The 13,353-nt window shown below is 40.9% G+C and overlaps 1 long non-coding RNA gene across 2 annotated transcripts; it reads right to left on the bottom strand.

Moving 5' to 3' along the window:
- Positions 1-1,197: 1,197 nt before the first annotated feature.
- Positions 1,198-5,994, bottom strand: LOC137164704 (uncharacterized). 2 transcript variants are annotated; one of them, XR_010923171.1, is made up of 3 exons: positions 5,841-5,994; positions 1,789-1,882; positions 1,198-1,284 (listed from the first exon to the last, which is right to left on the bottom strand). It is a non-coding gene; the product is annotated as an uncharacterized lncRNA (long non-coding RNA). The 2 variants fall into 2 exon arrangements; XR_010923172.1 differs by lacking the exons at positions 1,198-1,284; positions 1,789-1,882 and adding an exon at positions 4,447-4,781.
- Between the last annotated feature and the right edge of the window lie 7,359 nt (positions 5,995-13,353).

The following is a 13,353-nucleotide window of genomic DNA, read 5'->3' as shown; positions in this document are numbered from 1 at the left end:
AAAATCCTAAATTTTTAGGCCAAATTTTACCTGCTAGTGTCCCAACTGAGGACAAAAATTAGAGGAATTGTCTACCCAAGTCAGTCCAGGGAAGGGGCTATAAGGAGTAGAAACATCTCTCAGCCTGGTAAACTCCTGGTACAGCAGCACTCCTGGCCTCTGTTATTATAGATACAATGTGACCAATCTAAGTAGCTGTTTGGAGGGTTTTTTCCCCCCAAAGTTTCTTCATGAGAAATTGTTGTTTAGTGAACATGGCACTGAGCTGGGAGTCAGGGGACCTGGATTCTATTCCCACCTCTACCACTAACCTGCTGTGTGACCCGAGGAAAATCTGTTTCTTTTTTAACCCTTCGTCTGTCTAGTCTACTCCAATTGTAAGCTGTCTAAAGCGGGAGCTGTCTTTTACTATGTGTATATACAGCAACGAGAATGATGAAGTCCCAGTCTCAGTTAGGGCCTCTTGGTGCTATTGCAATGTAAGATCTGGGGTTATGGTTGTTGCTTTTTAGTGTATTTTCTGTATAACAAGTAGAGAATTGCTGCATCCTTTACTTGACCAGAACCCTGCAAGTTGCTCCAGACCATTGAGCCTGCATGAAGCCCCTTTGGGGTCAATGAGGCTCTGTGCCAGTGCAGGAGCCCACCTAATTGGAGCAGCCTGGTCAGTGCATAAAGCAGCTAAAGTAAATGTGGAGTCCCTTGGCTACAAAGCCCAGGATTCAATGTTTCATTTTCATCCCCTACCTATGCTAAACTCCGCTGCTATGCCAGCTATGGGGAGCTAGTCCCATGTGAGACTGGGACAGGGAATAAGAAGATATACAGGGCTAGCGTGTGTTTGTGCAGGGAGGTTGGGACACTGGATAATGGTTTCCTTTATATTGCAACGATATACATGAGATTCCGTGCTGCGTATTTAAGAGGTGCAGCAAATGACTCACAGCCTAGGAGCAGGGAGGGATATGGTGGGTTTAAGGCACCTTTGTGCCCCCCTGATCCTGGATTGCTCTAGGGGCTGGAGAGGCACCTGGAATAACTCAGACAATGTCTGAGTCCTCTCAAAGGTATGGCAGCCTCCCCCTGTTGCCCTATGGACTATAGCACTACCTGCTGCAGCTTCTGGAATCTCTCCTATGCCAGCAGGGCCTTAAAGCAGTCTACCTCAGTGCCTATCCTCCCCCAGCCAGAACAAGAGCCACTACTGAGTTGGTGCCCCAGAGACTGCAGATCTGGCCACATTTTCTGAACTGGCCCAGATTCTTCATCACTGCACTCCCACTTCTCCACATACAGCAGACACCAAGATGATGAAGCAAGAGAGAAGGAAAAAATGGTGAAGGGTTTCTCTCCGAGTTCCTGCACCCCACCTTCCCCTCTTTCCTCTCCCTTCTACACCTGAGTTCATCATGGAACCAGGGACTCTTATTAGGAAAAATCATTCTTTCACACTTCTTCATACAGCCTACTCACAGGAAACATAAGCTATGAAGGAGGAAACAGGAGTTCGCCAGCCACTTTATTACCTTTCAATATTGGCTCTAGTCGGTCTGCTGCTACTGTGGGTCAGCCATAAAAAGCTGAGTATGGCTGCAAGAGGGACCTTGCTTATTCAGGAATCTACTCCTCACAGAGCTTGGTCCTGCACTCCTACTGGACAAAGAACTCCCACTGAAATTCAATGGGCGCTTGTGTGGGCGAGGACTCCAGCAGGGGTCTTTAATGGTCTGCTATTGAAAGATATTGAACACCTGTAGCTACCATTGGGAGCGGAGATAGTTTCAGTACCTCTGACTGGAGACTGCTGACTCGTCTGTGAAAAGAAAAAGTTTTCCACTGAACCATGTTTCCAGCTGTAGGTCTAATCTGTGAAATGATCTATCTGAAATAATAATAATAAAATAATAATAATAATAAATACCTAACTCTTATATAACATTTTTCATCTATAGGTCTCAAAGGAAATCCTTAATAATATCCCCATTTTACAGAAGGGGAAGCTGAGGCACAGAGAGGTTATGTAACTTGTCCAAGGTCATTCAGCAAGTCAGTGACAGAGCTGGATCTCCCGGGTTCTGGACTGGTGCTCTGTCCTCTATGCCACACTGCCTGAGAGGTGTTATCTTCATATAATACAAGATAGACATGTGCTCTGAGAACCCCTGATTTCTAATCCCAGATCCAGGGCTGGTTTTAAGGGTGAGTAGGCAGGATGGTTGCCCTTGGTGCTTTCTTCCAAGGGGCCCTTGAGCTGCTATTTTTTGCTTTTGCTCTACTCTGATGGGCTGGCCATTTTGGTTCAGCTGATTAACCAGACTTTTTTCAGGTTTTTTGGGGTTTTTTTTGCTCAGTCCCAGCAAGGAGGGCATTTCTGCCCTGTCCAGCCCTGCCCAAATGAATCTCTTCTGTAAATTTGGGAAAATCTATTAAACTCTCTGCCTCAGTTTCCTCAACTGTAATATAAGAATAGGACCTATCCAGTTCACAAAAACGTTGTGAGACGAGTGGCCTAATCCTGCAATTGGAGCCCTGCAGATGGATCAAGCTGCAGGACTGCATCCTCTATTTGCAAGTGTAAATGTAGATTAGAGTAAGATTTAGTCTCATTGAAAGACTTCAAAGCAAGGAGATTTTGATAAAACAGCACTTAACTAAAGTTGAGTAAATGTGTTTAGTTCATTCTTCTCTAGCTCCAGGAGTTGTAAAGCTTCAGCCCTTCAGAGTGTTCTAGTCCATCATTTATTTTAATCCTCTCTGGATTTTCATCCATTATTTATTAATGTAAAATGAGTTGTTTTATGCAAACAATTAAAATGATACTTTTCTAATTTAATATGCAGAATCATGACATTCCACTAAAACTGCATTATTAATATGATAATACTTTGAACTTCTATAGTTCCTTCTATATGAGGAATTCACAATGCTTTGATTAAATTGACACTTTTGCTTTTCAAGATTATGTTGCAGGATCAGTTAGGAAAATATGTATCTCCCATCATTTCCAACTGTTTTTAGTTAAATATACTGCATTTAACCAGTGTAAACCTAACGTCAATACTTTGCAATTTCAATTATTTCAAAAACAGTTGCTTTGGAATAAATGCGAATTTATGTGCAAATCAACATTTAATTGTATAGCACTCCCCTGCAGCTCCCGGCATGTTGTAACTTTACAGATGTTCCCAATAGCTCAGTGGATTACATAAAGAAAGACCACAATTAAGGGTTGTCTTATTAAAGGTCTAAATGAATCATTAGTTCCTGCTAGCTTCTTACCTACCTTCAGTCAAGCACAGATTTGATATGCATCTGCTTTTTTGAAGCCATCAATCCCAAAAAACAACAGGATACTTGTTTGTTGTTTCTTTTCAGAATTAAGAAACACTTGTTCCTTTTGTTCTCCAGATAATCATTTCATGGCTGGAAAACTGCCAGTTAGTTGTGCAGCCTGTTCACAGCCAGGAGATGTATTGCTTGAGTAGGTGTCTGTTGTGACCTGGACAGGAACCCTTCTGTTACTCTGCAACTGGCTAGCATTTGTCCCGGCACCGTGGATTGATGGTATTATCTTGGCACCAGCTTCTTACTATAGAGTTACCGTGTTAAGTTTGTGAATAGGTAGTTTCCATTTACTTTATAGGCAAATAATTAAGCATTTAAAGTGATGCTGTCAATTGTACATTTGATTATATCTATGTAATCCGGAATCTCCCTTGATGATCCAAAAGAAAGGGGCAGAACATATAAAGAGAGATTTTAAAGTGCCCAAAGGGCAGTCAGGTGCCCAACTCCCATTGACTTCCAATGGGAGCTGTGGGCCCAGATCCACAAAGGTACATGGGTTTCTATGTCCCAGTTTTGGCTCCATTGCAACCCACAAAATTCCCACCAAATTCTGTTGGTGTTCAAACTCCTTTGATTTCTAAAGTTCCCTCAGTTCCTGGGCAGGTGCCCTGCTACTGCCCTCTGGGTAGCTGGATACCTATCTCCCACCTAAGCCTCAGAGTAATTCACAGACAGAGGAAAGATAGGCAGCTGAACACCTAAGTCACATGTGGGGCCCAAGCTGGTCGGCATGCTCAGAGGCCTCTGATCCCATCAAAATCCTTCTGGAGGTGATGTGGCTATCAGCCATCTTGTAACTCTTAGACTAGTGGTTAGTACATTCAGCTGGGAGGTGAGAGACCCAGCTTCAATTCCCCCCTCTTCTGGAGAGGGAAAGAATTTGAACAGGAATCTCTTTCCTCCTAGGTAGGTACACTGACTACATAGTCTCTCTCCTGCCCTCCCTCTCTGTGGAACAGTCATTGGGCCAGAGAAGACAGTGAGAATGGTGGCACAGCTGCTTTCAGGGGGGAAGATGTATGGTGGCACAATAGGGCCAATCCTTAGATTGTTCTGGGACAGAGGGTTTTCCTTCCCCTTGAGAGTTCCAGGCATCAGTGGCATTATGTGCTTGTGCTCTGAGCCCCCATACAGGGGAAATTTATAATTGGACTGGATTTATAATTTATAAATTGGAATTAATTTATAAATTCCATCCCCACTCAGTCTTGTGGATCCTCTAGCCTACTCCCTTCTCATGGGTTTCTCCATAGGCCTTGCTATCTCTGCCACAAGTCAGAATCTGATCACCGCTCCTACTGCTACATCTGCACACAAACGGATCCATGAAAATCGAAGAGGAAAATTGTATAGGTCCAGCTGCCCTGACTTCTGTGCAAGGTTCTTCTTTCTGCTCCTACTTGGAGACTGCTCCTACAGTCCCTCCAAAGGACCTAGCATGTTTAATATAAAGTAAGGATTGAAAGTTAAAATAATTACCTACAAACCAGTGCACATGTTTCTTTCATCTCATTAGGTAATCTACCCAGCTGTTTAGCACCAAGGCATCTATGCCTTAATTGGAAAAAAGTCAAGAACAGAAACTAATTGGCAGCATTAATCAAAAGCAGAAGTCTAATGATAATTAACTGCATATTACCACCATAATCAGATCCCTTTATTATAAGTTGCTACAAAATAAAATACAAATTATTGGAGCTTTACAACAAATGTTTCCAACCCCCTTTTCCCAACTAAACTGCACATTATTTTTCAAAGGCAAAGAAAACCTATAGGACCAAATGTTGCCCACTTTACGCATAGATTGCAGAACTGGGTCCATCATTTGGCGCATATATATATATTTGATACTGCAAAATCTATCTCCAAGCATATTTTAGTGCTGGTCACCAGTACCACTAGGTAAAGGGCCTGTCAGCATTTTCGTGACAAATGTGTGGCTAGACACTGCTGTTCTTAATCAATCCTTATTCAGGTAAAACTCCCATTAGCAAAAATTAATACATGAAAAAATAAGCCATGTCAGTCTTGCTAAGATGACCCATGTGTCCCTCCATATAAGTATAGGAGAAAACAGATTTTACAAGAGTCTTGGGGAACATTTGAAACTTTTGCAAAGTCAGGGGTTTAGGTAAACTGGGGCCAGCATGAAATCCTGGCCCCAGTGAAGCCCCCAAAGAGGAGCAGAACTGAAGAGGGACTCAACTCCTTTTGGAGTCATCGCTTTGCAGGAGCTTTTAGCTTCAGTCCTGCAGAGCATAGGAGCTCCACAGAGCTGAAACTTAAGGTTCCTCAGGAGCTGAACTGAAGTCAGAGCAGCTCCAGGAAACATAATCAACTTTCAACTAATTGGGAATTTGGGTTCCCTGGAGTTCAGCAATCTGGGCTTGCACTATATTTATAAGCAGGAGAAACCATTGAGTTGTGCTGTTAAGTAAACTCTCCTCTTTCCTTTAAGTATCACTTCTCACACTTTCAGTATGACCTTTTACCTGAGCTGTTATTCAAACTCCACTCTTCTTTTAGCTTCACCTTGCAGAGCCAACAGAAAGGCTTGTGAGCTGAAAACCAGCCTTACATGTAGAAACACAGTCTGTGATCAGCTACTGCCAGCTGAGCTGCAAATGACATTATTATAATATTAGCAGTGATTTTTCTACACACTGGGAGACCATTAAGCAATTATTCACAAGGAAAGCCAAGCAAGAGGGAAATCATTAGAACAGTGAAGCTCAATCTTTGAGACCACCATAGGCATGTTCTCAAGATTAAGGCACTCACAGACAGACACACATTCCCATAACCTACCTCCCAGGACCCACAACATACTTATATGTGGGCCCTTTACCTGTTCCCTCATAGTACCTTTCCATTCCCATTCTCCCCTCCCTTCTCAACTGTTTCAGTTTAGTTTTATCATCTGCATGAGGCTGTGACTAGTTAGTCCTCCGTTTGTTCTGAGGAATTCCCACCAGGCCAATAATGCTCTTGTGATACTTGTGTAATGAGTAATTTGACACAAAGCTTAGATAGGCTGAATTACAAAGGCAGGCAAAAAAAAAAAACAAAAAAAACACCCTGCATGAAGTGGGTCAGTCACTGGTAAATAAAAATATATTTAAACACGATGTCAAAACCCTAAAATTTTGTTACAACTTGATTAAATGGAAAAATCTATTATTGGGCAATGACAGACTTAACCCTTAAAAGTAAAATATTTTAAGGTCCTGATCTTGGAAACACTTAACTGCACCTGCTTCACTGTACTCAACGAGTAATTTAATGAGACTATTGGCACAAGTAAAATTAAGCACATGTATAAGTGTTTGCGGGATCAGGACCTTGATGATCTGCAAGTTTCACAATTTCCTCTCTGCAAAAATATCATTGTTTGCTTGCATTTCCTCTTAGATATAGACCTATTATAGTATACTGAGAAAACCTCCCTATGTTCTAAACAACTTCGTCCTCCAGAGGTTAAAACTTAGAAACAGAAATGTATAAATAAAACCAGTGGTAATGGCCTTAATGTAATACTCAAAACAATTGCTTCATGATGAGTTTGTGGTTTTTTTCATTCTCCATTGTGGAGACCAGAGCAGTGCACCCCTAGATAGACAGCACACATCATTGCTGCCTAAGAGCTAAGTAATGGACTCATTACTGGACTAAACTCCACATATGGGCAAAGGAGACCGGATGTACAATAGCTGTACCTATTTGTAGTATGTAGTCCTACTACAGTACATATGGGGTTTGTTTGTTTTTCCTTTCAATATCTCTATATTTCAGGTTATCCAAGAAAAAGAAGGAAAACAGCCATTCCATTTGGTCTGTGCGCTAAGAATAATTGCCATCAATATTGATTAGCCCTGTGGGACACAACTGAATGTAAAAACTGCAGACAATGAAATCCCAGCTGAGGCATACACCACTTTGAGTAATACCTATTGTGAGATGCTTCTATGTTTGAACTTATCTGAGAAAACTGCGAAATTAATGGTCTCACATTGGGTTTAAAATTTTATCAGACTCTACAAGACTGCAGATTCTGCTGCTTTCCTTCCTAACCCTGGGGATATGACTATCACCCAAAAGAGAACCCCCGAATGTTGATGTTACCTGCATATGTTTTGGAGGACTGAGTGGTTTCCAAGAGTTCAGCAGCTGCAGAAGAAGTTTGTTAGTATTCCTGGTGTATGCTATATACTCTACAATATGCCTTTAATTTTTAACAAATACAAAACACTCGGGACCAAATTCTTCACTGACTTACACACTGGATGACTTCTTTGGGGTTCCATGGATCCATGCAGAATTTGGCCCAAGGTGTCATAACTGTGTTATTATTTGTGCATTGTACTGCAGTAAGTGAAAACAATGGGCCAGATTCCCAGCTGATCGTCAGCTCAACAGAGCTGTGCCAATTTACATCAACTGAAGATCTATCCCAATATATGGTACATCATCAGGATCATGGGCAACTACACGTTATTACATAGGGTGTTTTGTAAGTTTTACTAGCCAGAGTAATTAATATTTATATAGCTTCTGATTAATATGAAACAGATCCATGTTTGGAATGATTGTTTGACCAAATATAATTCATATTTAAAGCTCTACAACAATTCTTTTTCTGCCTTGCAGTATCTGCTAGAAATGGGTGCTCCATGGGGAGTCAGTATGAAGTTGTTTGTTTGTTTCTGTCTACATTCAGTAATGTTGTGAACTAATTGTGACCTGTCCATGCCTAGGGTAGCCCACCTGAAAATGCTAAGGTCAGGGCAGGCTGCAAAAGTAGAGCAGATTCTCCCAAACTGGTAGCTAACACTGAAGCTAGATTCACCAACCAATCACAAACTATGCTTTTAATCCCCCATATTGGTTACCAAGAAGCTAAAAACAAGAAGTTATCCAGTCCTCTTTATTGCTTTTCGGTCTCTGACTCCCAATTGGCAACCAGGTCCAGTAAAGAAATAAGTTATTTAAAACTCTATGCTCTTTACCCAAAGGTTATCCTGATCCCCAAAGGGTCAGTCACAGTACCAGATCAATATGAGTTTGGATCTTACCCAAAATACCATGCTGCCAGCCAATCCTTTAGTAACTAAAACTAAACGTTTATTATAAAGGAAAGAAACAAATAAGAAGAAAAATGTTAAATGGTCAAAGCAATCAGATACATACAAATGACTTCAAAGTCCATATATATCAGATTCTTAGCAGAATTGTGGAGTTTGCGGACTGGTACAGTTCTTCTGGTGTACATCCAGTATCTGTATGGGTCTCAGTCCTTTGTTTTGCAGCTTTAGTTGTAGATGAGTTGATCCAAAGGTAGGAAGCAGGAATGAAGACAAGATGGCATATTTGGTATGAATCATTGCAATTTTGTCATATTGGTATTAAATAATACTATAAATGATCACCCCTAATCCAAACAGCATCACACTAATATGTAGATGAATTTAATGTAATGTTAAATTTATGGCAGCATTCATGATACTGCCAATTAAAAATAGAAGAAATTCTGTAAATATCCTAGTTAAAGTAAATATCACAGTACAGTCATGTCCATTTTTTAAATGGTGACTGCGGTATTAGTATAGTAAACCTCTCACTCCCAAGAGAAAATATCTCATTAACAAGGCATGAAAAGCCATCTTGTATTAGATCAGCTAACAAAATGTTAGTATTATTTTAATTTAGAGTTGTGAACATTTTAAAAATGGATTCAAAGTGCTGATTTGGGGCCCAATCTTGCAAGCTGCTGCACATGAACCCAGGGAGTCACCTGCACAGAACAGCTTTCAGGATGGGAGCCTGAGGTTTCACAAATGATCTTATCTGAACAAAAATTGCCTTTGCCTAATAATATATTTTTTACAAAAAGTGTAATCTTTTCAGATCTGGACTCATTCACTCAGTACACTTACAGAGAATGAGTTACCAGAAACCCCCGAACCACATGATAAAGTGTTGTGTCATTAGGCAGCAGGCAAAAGTAAAAGCTTCTATCTCCCTGTGGTCTCAATCCTGCCAAGCCTTATGCATATGTTTAACTTTAGCACCATAAGTAGTAGTGTTCACTACTCACCATGTGCGTAAAAGTAAGTACATGCATCCCTGCAGAATCAGAATCTAAGTCTGCAGTGAGCCTACAATAAATTCCCTTGGGGGTATCTCATTGTGAAATGCTGAAGGGAACTATATTTTACTATGTGTTTGTAGTTTTATATCTGCTGCTGTTTACAGATGAATTATTAATTTTTTGCCAGATTTTCAAATGTGCCCAGGGACAGATTTTCAAGCATTCCATAGCCACAGCTGGGGCCAGATTTTCCTCAAGAGCTCAGCATCCAACATGCTGAACTCATTTGGAAACCTGGCCACATGGGATATGTCTTCACTGAATTCAGAGTCTGACTCAGGTGTTGCCCCGAATTCCACTCCAATCCCCACACAAAAACCTCTCACCCAAGTTTGGAAGTGCTTTCTATCCTGGCGAGCTGGCCTGTCTGAGGGAGTGAGTTAGTACTCCATTTGTCTCCCCTCCCCATCCCCATGTGTCCCTCTAGGAGATAAGGTAGAATTTCACCTTTTGCCCTTTTGTGGTTTTCTACATAACATTTCCACCCTTCAGGGACTGAATTAGATTTTGCAGATCGTGGCGTGCAAAGATCCAGAGTATGGCCCCCGCCACATTTCCTCCTGAGAGCATGCCAGAGCTTATTTAAGGTAGCAATGTTTCGAGAAGGGTTATCAAGATCTCTAGTATAGGCAGTGTTGAAATATTATTGTTTATTGTTTGAACTGCAGTAGTTCCCAGGAATCCCAATCAGGGCCCATTGTGCAGCTAGGCACCGTACACACACACATAACCAAGAAAACAGTCCTTGCCCCAAAAAGCTCACAATCTAAATGACAGACAGGATGCAATAGGAAGACAGGAGAAGTTAGAGATGGAAAAGACCTACTACTGGATCACTGATCCCATCCTCCTGAAAGTGCAGAGATAGTCCTTCGTTGTGCTATTTGAAACCCATCAGTCCTAGTTAATGCAAGTTTCACCAGTTTACATGTGCTGGGTTTTTATTGTTTGTAGTCTGGTAAAGCCTGCAAACACAAGTCCTGGCTCTCCGGGGCTTCAGCCTTGTTTGGATCATTTGGTGTTTAGGGCTGGCTTCTCACCTGACACTCCAAAGTGAATCTGTGCGGGCACCACCAAGGCTCATTTGTAATGAAACCAGCAAGTTTCACCCCAATTTCCAAAGGTCCCACAACAGGCCCTAGGATACAGACAGCCTGTACTCTTGTGACTCTACTGTCCTCTGAGGCAGCTAACTACTACCCGCTGCAGTCAGCTGGGAGCTATCTGGCAAGGCTCATTTCCCTCATCCATCCCCGATTTCTGATAATTTTCCTGCTCTAGAGAAGACTCCACCCACTTTCTTCCCATCCAGCAGCAATAGGATGACCAGATGTCACAATTTTATAGAGACAGTCCCGATATTTGGGGCTCTGTCTTATATAGGTGCCTATTACTCTCTACCCCCACCCCGATTTTTCACACTTGCTGTCTGGTCACCCTATGCAGCAGCAAGGGAGTAAAAGATCTCAGCCTAACTTCTCCTTGGCCCTAGATTCCTCCATGCTCCAGAGCTGACCAATGGTTTCCCTAGTTACCACACTAAGAATCTAGGGCATCTCAGGCCCCATCCCCAATGCCAGTAGGAGCCTTTCCCGGACTGCCACTGCAGGATGGGAATGAGGCAAGTTTTTTGCCACCAAGCATAACCTTTCTGGGATTTGGGGCACAGGATCTACCAGGTGGTCCCTGAAGACTGCAACAATGGGGAGCGAGGCAGCTGGTGACACACAGAAGCTATCTGAGACCAGGAATGGAGTATTAGACTACCAGACTCCTTATCAAGAAACATAACACTCCTTAACCAAAAAAGCAGTAGAGGACTCTTGAGGGGCCTGTAAGGACTATGGATGTGTGTGGGGCAACTGAACAAAACTTCTAAAATTTTACCAGTGCATGTCAATTTGAGCCAAAATGTAAGGGTTACAACAAAATCTGAAACCAGACAAGTCTCAGATATTACAGTAATACCAAAAATCTAGTCTGTTCTTGTCTTGTTTTGCCTGGTGTGGTTTTTAAATTAGTAGATCTTATGTAAACACTTCAACTGGGGCTTTTGACAGAAACCTCATATTAAAAAAAACAAAAACGGGTTTCTCCCATGAACAAATTTGAAAAGCACATCTGACCATGTAGAAAGACTGTTTAAGAGTTCTGCCTCAATAATTTAAAGAGTGATCTATGTTGTCCTAATTATGTCTTTCCAGGCAATGTGCAATAAGCAGGACGTTTTAATATAGTACATTTAAACCTTGATAAGAAAAGTCCAAGTCCTCTAAAATGATCATGGATTAGAAGTGGAGAAGCTTATTAAACTATCTCTAATAGCATAAATAAATGTGTATCAAATGTATATTCCAAGTACTTTTTGTGACTGCCAAAGCAATCTCAGCAAATGTTTCTTCTCTGATTTATTTTTTCCTAGAGCAACAGCATCACCTTCAGGCCACAAAAATATTTTTATTACATTCTAATTTCTCTAATTAGAAGGGATTTAGAAATTATTTCCCAAAACACTGCATGTTGTTAGTCCCCTTTGACCTGAGCACAAAACATAGAAAATGTTTTAAAATTATTTATATTGGTTGATTTTACATAATTGAACAAGAAATAGGCCTGATCCATTAGTCCTCACTCATATAAATGATTTCACATGAGTATGGTCTATAGAACTAGGTTCAAAAGAGAATATAAACAGAAAAACATAAACAGAGATTAAATGTAATATAGATAGACTTGTATAAAGAGTAAACAAGCTAGCATGTACATTCATAATGCTGTATTCCTCACTCATATACCAGTGCAAATCCAGAGTATTTTGCGAAAAATCATCGGAATTATTTGGATGCTTATACATACATAAAACAATAAAATGGTTTAGAGATGGCATATCTGCTACCAACATGCTATTTAATTATTTCTCTTTTTCATTTTTAATCAACAGATAAGGCAAACAATTATTGTCCGACAATAAGGATCAGAGATGTATTTAAATAAAACAGCAGTTCTGTAGCTAGTTTTCTTACTAAGACATCAAAGCCTAAAGAAGCAGGGCCAGATCCTCAGATTTTATAAATCAAGATAGGGTTCACGAGAGTGATCCTAACTTCCCACAGTAGAAGATCTGGCTCTGAGAATTCAAAGAGTCTACCGATAATAGTAATGGTGATGCTCAGTAACAAATGTTTGAATGATTTACCTGTGAAAATAGTTTTCATGCCCGAAGAGACATAAGAGTCTCAGTGTATTGTGAGGGAGAATTTTTATTTAATCTTTATCTTTTTCTTAGGGTATAGCAGGACAGTTACAAGACTGTATCTACACCAGAGAATTTTACAAAAAACTTCCCACTGATGCAACCACTAGGTCAACTGAATCAGTGTTGGTGCTGACAGGAGCTCTAGAGTAAATAAAAAAGGCTTCCAACACTTCTGAGTAGTTTTACTCAGTGGTAAAAATGCTAGAGTTACCAAGCCTAGTGTGTACTGAACAAGTGGTATCACCAGTAAAGTTGGATGACATTTTTTGGGCAAAGATTTTATTTGCCAGAAAATTGAGTTTTGGTTAGCCCAAAACTATTTGCAAATTTCAAACAATTAGTTTTGGCCCAAAAAATGTTTGGGCTACAGTCACAAGATGGGTTTTGTGCCATTCACAAAACAAAGGTGGAAAAATGGGGTTGTAAATTTTAGTCCAGTGGTTTGTACACTTATCTGGGATATGGTAGTCCTTGGTTCAATTCTCCCCTCTGTTTGATGTGGAGTAAACATTTGACTTTGGGCTTGCTACCTCCCAACAGGCTGCACTAACCACTGAGCTGTTGGTTATTCAGGGGTAGATGCTTCTCAGTCTCTCCCGTT

The sequence above is a fragment of the Emydura macquarii genome, unplaced genomic scaffold (genome assembly GCF_026122565.2).
Source record: "Emydura macquarii macquarii isolate MOO-44397 ecotype Brisbane River unplaced genomic scaffold, CSIRO-AGI_Emac_v2 contig_2681, whole genome shotgun sequence".
Taxonomy (NCBI): domain Eukaryota; kingdom Metazoa; phylum Chordata; order Testudines; family Chelidae; genus Emydura; species Emydura macquarii.
The sequence above is the reverse complement of the archived record's forward strand: the minus strand, read 5'-3'. Positions and strand labels throughout refer to the sequence as shown.